General features: G+C 41.0%; 1 protein-coding gene across 1 annotated transcript in view; it reads left to right on the top strand.

The window, feature by feature from the left end:
• The first annotated feature begins 5,883 nt into the window (after positions 1 to 5,883).
• The window catches only part of LOC128612544 (pleckstrin homology domain-containing family G member 3), a 54,568-nt gene continuing 53,850 nt past the window's right edge, over positions 5,884 to 6,601 (top strand). Inside the window, exon 1 of the mRNA XM_053632840.1 lies at positions 5,884 to 6,127. The gene's annotated coding sequence lies outside the window, so the exon portion shown is untranslated. The remainder of the gene's footprint in view (positions 6,128 to 6,601) is intronic.

The raw sequence follows: 6,601 nt of genomic DNA, 5'->3' as shown, positions 1-6,601 counted from the left end.
GCAGTTCCCATTTTTGACCACTATGTGCAACAATAACTGTTATGGAGCTAAACGGCAACGCTGCCCCACAATTGTGCAACATCTAGAAAGGGGAGCAAATGAATGGAACATTGGCTTAAATCTGTCTTTATTTATTTATTTTTAAATCATTTGTCAATCAAAAGAGGCAATTTAGTATTTCGGTGGAATTAAAATTAAAAAAAAGTATGATGGTTGCTCTCCTATTCCCCTGAATGAGACAGGAAATCTGCCACAGTCTCAAGTGTACAGCCTGTGGACCACCTTGAAACTAAAAGGCTGTTGAACCAAATACCAATGGATGATCAATGCATTGGTGTCCTCCTTCATTGTGCTGTACCAGCTCTTGCTTATGGAAAGATTACCTTTGACGTTGAATGTCCAGTGTTATACATCAACCACTTGGGACAGCATGTCCCACAGTCCGAGGTGTCCACTGGCAAGACAAAAAGGAGAGAGAAATCAGGAGGATACAAGAGTGTGTCTCCAGAAAGAGCTATTCTTACCTGAGTAAAGGTCTGCTTGGGTCCACAATTCTGTCCTAATAGCCAGCCTCAGAAACTGCCCCACCTCCTTTTTTGCTCTTCAGTCTTGGGCAGGCTGCAACCACTGCTGTCTTAAGTATGGGATGGGAGAAAACACATTTAAAAAAAAGAAAACTTTGATTGTAGCTAGGAACCTCTGTTCTTGGGAACAGAGAGAGGAGGTCTCAAAATGGCACTGGAGTTGATTGAGCCTAACTTTTTAGGTTCACATCTGGTAGCAGCTATTCTCTCAAGAAGCACCATTGATGGATCAACAGGGACTACCTCTCTCCACAGTTTCAGGAGCTGGTAGGAGGTGGTATAGTGCAGTGCAGTGCACCTGTCTGTTCACCTAATCGCATAGTTGACTTTCCTGTCTTGCCACATGACCTTAAATGGTCCTTGCCACTCAGAAGAGTATGGAATGACCGCTTCCAGGCACCACATGGTGAACTAACATAAAGTTGTGCCCTTGTTCAAATGACCTGACAAGGTCCATGCCGATTAATTTGAAAGGGACCTTAATTAATGTAAGGGTACTTCAATAGTTTAATGGCACTTTTGATGTGGTTAGAAGGTTCATGAACTTCCATTTGCAGCATGAAGCATTATTATTATTATTGTTATTATTATTATTATTATTATTATTGACTAATATTATTATTTGACAGACTCCAGGCTGGACCAACTGACCGTCAATAACATCTACTTATCAAGGCCAAAGGCGTTCCTCAACTACTCCAAAGGGAAGTCCCCAGAAATGGTAAGGGGTAGTTATATAGACAAGGAGCAGCCGTTGACTGACAAGGCAGTGCTTCCTCAATGAGAACTGCATATTTTCCACATCTACACACAATTACACAATAGTTACACACAATTAAATGTGCAGGTGTGTTGGACTATCCGATATTACCATTACCTGGAAGTTGCACCCACTTCCCCCAATATTCTCAACTCATGCAGAGATGCTTGTATGCCATTCACCTCAAGGTTCAAGATATCTATATCAAGTCAAGTGAGTTTTTATTGTCATTCCTCTAGATAGCTTGTATACATTTGAGCGAAATGTAATTTCTTCAGGGCCATGGTGCAACACAGAACAGTATGCAAGTCTACATAAAGTGCAATTACACAACAGTGTGAGACAAGTGCAATGCAATAAATACACAGAACATGGACTGTAAATTGTAAGCTATTGTGTAATGTAGCAGCACAAGAATAGGAGCAAAATTGGCAGAAAAAACAAGTTCCATAATATAAAAGTGTCTGATGCAGCTTTTTAAAGTGCAGTGGTACCGAGTCATGCCGGGCTAGGTGTTTGATTAGCCCAGGTGAGCATTTGAGGCAGCAGGGTGTTGAGTAATCTGACTGCCTCAAGGAAGAAACTGTTGCAGAGTCTGCTGGTGGTCGCAGGGATGCACCTGTACCTTCTTCCAGATGGCAGGTGAGCGAAGAGTCCATGAGAGAGGTGAGTGGAGTTGTCTGCAATACTGGTGTCTTTGCAGATGCAGCATTTGTTGAATGAGGCGTTGAAGATCTTTTCAGCTATCCTCACAATTCGCTCAAGGGTCTTGCGGTCGAGAGGGTGGCTCTCATCAGCCTCCACAGGAAGTTGGCTAGGCAGGTGGAGTTGAGAGTCCAGGAGAAGTCCTCTGTCGTGTGCACACCAGGAAACTTGTGAGTGGTCCACTTGGATTCTCCTAAAGTTGACAATCATCTCTTTAGTCTTACCAACATTAAGAGAGAGATTGTTGTCTCATCATTCTGCAAGCTGGTTCACCTCCTCTCTGTACACTGATGCATCATTGTATTATCAGCAAACTTGATGATGGGAATTGAACAGTCATGAGTTAGCAGGGTAAACAGCAATGGATTGAGCACACAGTCCTGGGGGTGCTGGGGGGGCACCAGTGTTCGGTTTGTTGGTGCTGGAGGGGGAGTTACTGATCCTGACGGACTGGGGTCTCCCAGTCGGAAAGTCCAGGATCCAGTTGTAAAGGTATCCAGTTGCAGGCTCAGTGTTATCAGTTGTTGTTGGATGATTGTGTTGAATGCTGAACTGAAGCCTATGAACAGCATCCTTACATAGTTGGTCTTTTTGTCCAGATGGGTCAGAGAAAGGTGGATGGTAGCAGATATGGCGTCTGTTGATTGGTTGGGACGGTAAGCCTACTGAAATGGGTACAGTGTGGTGGGAAGACTAACCGCTCGGAGCACTTCATATTGATGGGTGTCTACCTGTGCCCACTGTAGCCTCAGTTTTTTGTTCTTGGGTAAGTTTAATCCGAGTTAACGGATAACCTCAACTTTCGGTTCCAAAAACTGAGATAATTTTTAGGATATCTAAGCAGCCATAGTAACTTACTCTCTGAACATAACCTGGTCCAGAGCACTCTGATGAATTGCCCCCTGGAATCCCATCAACCATGGGTCACCCTTGATTAAGGGACAGTACCAGCTCCTCATCCAGTGAGTGAAGGTGGTGGTGATCCCCCACCCATTTTATGGGCCTCAGCCTTCTTCCTGTTGGCTATATTGAACCTAGAGAAAAGTTATTGTAGAAGGTAAGCCCAAGTAGTCAGGTTACAGTTTAGGAAATGCAACACTTGACTGTTCACGTTGTGCATTAAGCATTTAATTAATTAAAAATTATTTGTCATATCACATCTCATACCACCCTACCATCTCTCTGGTTCACTGGGGGTTCCTCTTGCCATCTTCATCAATGGTTCATAATGGTTTATGGCCAGGGAACTGCACAAAATTGTGTAAGAACCATTTGAATGCAAGGCATATTGTATGAATGGCCATTCATACAATATGCCTTGCATTCAAACGGTTCTTACACAATTTTGTGCAGTTCCCTGGCTTAATGCACAACGTGAACAGTCAAGTGTTGCATTTCCTAAACTGTAACCTGACTACTTGGGCTTACCTTCTACAATAACTTTTCTCTAGGTTCAATATAGCCAACAGGAAGAAGGCTGAGGCCCATAAAATGGGTGGGGGATCACCACCACCTTCACTCACTGGATGAGGAGCTGGTACTGTCCCTTAATCAAGGGTGACCCATGGTTGATGGGATTCCAGGGGGCAATTCATCAGAGTCAGTTACCTCCCATGATATAAGTGGTAAAATGTAGGCTTAACCTATTAGTACTAATGACTTTTTTTTTTTATTAAGTTTCCAGTGATATATCCTTCAAGACTCAAGATAACCATAAACACTGCCATCGTTTGAAAAAGGCATTCTGAAATAACACTTTACTGTCAATGGTTCTCTTGTGTATTATAAATGCTTATTTTATTTTACTGCATATGGTGTGTACAATCTTAATTGTAGTGTCATTAGATCAAATGGGGGGAAAAAAAAGCTGCACATAAAAAAGGCCATTTGCCTAGTGATGATTATTCTCTCATTTATTGCTGAATGGTAACACAATAAATACAAGTGTCTTTTTCAATTACAGGAAATAAAGAAAGAATGAACCACACTTGACTGTTTACTTTCTGCATTAGTCTTTTAATTATAAGTGATTTGGGCAGATCACCAAGGAGCTTTAATAGGAATGTCGATTCCATCAATGCATCCAGTCACATTTGGGAAACCAAATTTTGTATATTGTATAATCTGTGCTTCCTCGTCCACAGGACATTAATCAAAAGGGCATGCTATGCTCCATCAGCTCTCTGAAACAAACTAACCCTGGAACATAACCTGCTCTGAAGAGAGTAAGTTGCTATGGCTACTTACATACCTCAAAAGTTACCGCGATGTTTGGAATTGAAAGTTGAGCTTATCCATTTACTCTGAGTAAATTTATCCGGGTAAATCGCATAACCTGCTTTCTGTAATACCCCCCTGCTTTCTGGAATTTCAACAGCTGTATCTGAAATACTCAAACCAGCCCACCTGGTACCAACAAACAGGTCATGGGTAAAGCCACAGAGATCACATTTCCCAACCATTCTTACATGATGTGATGTGACATTAACTGAAGCTCTTGAACTGTATCTACATGATGTTATGCATAATAATAATTATTAGTTATGTAAAAAAAAATTATAATAATAATTTCAGTGCTTTGGCAATGCTGTAACTGCTGTAGCGGTCATGGCAATAAAGCGAATTGAATTGAATTGAATCATTAAGCATGCACCAATCATCATATGATTAATAGACCTCCCAGAAAAGTAATTTAAGGTCAGTGTTTGTGTGACAAATATTATTTCATGGATGGCAACCCTGTTTTTAAGGAGAATTGTACTTTCCCTGTTTCACCAACAGAGGGCAAGGTTGATCTGCTATTTCACATGAACCTTGCACACCTTTGTGCTGAAGTAGGATTGTGGAGAAGTAGTTCACACTCCATAGTGTTTTCCGCTACTTCTGTCCACTGTGCTGGAGATGTTCACTGAAATGAGGCTTGCCGTTATTGTAGAGACACATCTGTAACTCCTGATCTTCAGAGCCTTTTTCGCCATCCACATCAATCATACAAGTAATACAAATTAAATCTGTTCATATATATACCGCTTATCCTTACTGGGTCGCCGGGAACCTGGAGCCTATCCCAGGCGCATGGGGCACAAGGCAGGGGACACCCTGGACAGGGTCCCAATCCATCGCAGGGCACAATCACACATTCACACACCATTCATACACTACGGACATTTTTGAAAATGTCAATCAGCCTACAGTGCATGTCTTTGGACTGGGGGAGGAAACCGGAGTACCCGGAGGAAGCACAAGGAGAACATGCGAATCGAACCCTCAACCCTGGAGGTGTAAGGCGAACGTGCTAACCACTACATATCTCCCCATTATTTACAGAAAAAAGTCACATGACTTTCACGTGATTGCAGGCTTTTCGAATGTGATTGTGACTTGACTAATATGTGATCACGTGGAAACCATGTGAAGTTGCCTTTCACCATGTTATGCTTTGAAACTGCACATGAATCCAAGTAAACACACGTGACATAATGTTAATAACATGTAAACACACGTGACTTAATGTTAATAACATGTAAACACACGTGAAACATAAAACCACGTGTAAAAACGTAGCGTGTGAAAATGTCAGAAAATCTTGTAGCTTGTAGAAATAAATGAAATAATGTGAGAAAACACTTAATATATATTAATATAGTGTTATGAACTTACATATATGCACACACATTGTAAATAATAGCAACAGGGCTGTTTAATATTTTTTTTTCTATTAAATTATAAAACAAATCACCTGACTTTATTAAAACAAATCAGCTGAATTTACCACATGGAATAATGATTAATATCTACCGGAACAACAGGAATGTCCTTGGCATGTAAATTGCGGGTTGTGTGCCTAGTGACACGCCCTTCCAGGCCTCGCTCTGGCGGTGACGCGCTATGTGGGCGGGGCTTATATCTGCGCCTTCAGTAATTACAGGAAAGTGTAGTGAAGTTAGTTGTCCGCTACATGTGGGATGTTTTAGGCGATTTCTTACGGAACGGAAGGAAGCAAGGACCTAAAGTAAGCGATGCATGTCAGCGAAGCCTGAGATAAATCATATCTGGTGTGAAGAAACAGCTGCTCTTGGTAAGTAAGTTACTGACTGTGTGCTATTAGTGGCATTAACAAACTGGTTTACAGTTTCTTGGCTTGTTTAGAAAGTTTCCAAATCAAGTTTTTGATGTTGTTGTTTTTGTTTTTCCTTTTGCACGCCAAAATTCACGAACTTGTACAACCTTTCATACTTTTGCAATGACAGCAAATGCCCAAACTACATAGAAAAGTTATCACAAAACCTTAGTTTTTAAACGTGTCTTTTAATATCATGTGCTTATAATATGAGTGAAGGTACAGAAACAGACTGTAATTCGTTTTTAAAGTAAAGCTTTAAAATACACTTCATACACCTTTCCAGGTAAAAGATGCACATGAAAGGTGCAAAACCCGACAAATAAATAAATAAATAAATAAATAAATGTACAGTTGTTTACTACCTCTTTTTTCCCCCTGAGTGTGTGAATGGGACTCACTCTAAATGCTGTGTTGGTGTTTTCAAATGGA

This window comes from Ictalurus furcatus, chromosome 9, assembly GCF_023375685.1.
Source record: "Ictalurus furcatus strain D&B chromosome 9, Billie_1.0, whole genome shotgun sequence".
In the NCBI taxonomy this organism is placed as follows: domain Eukaryota; kingdom Metazoa; phylum Chordata; class Actinopteri; order Siluriformes; family Ictaluridae; genus Ictalurus; species Ictalurus furcatus.
Note: the sequence above shows the minus strand (reverse complement) of the source record. Positions and strands in the feature narration are given on the sequence as shown.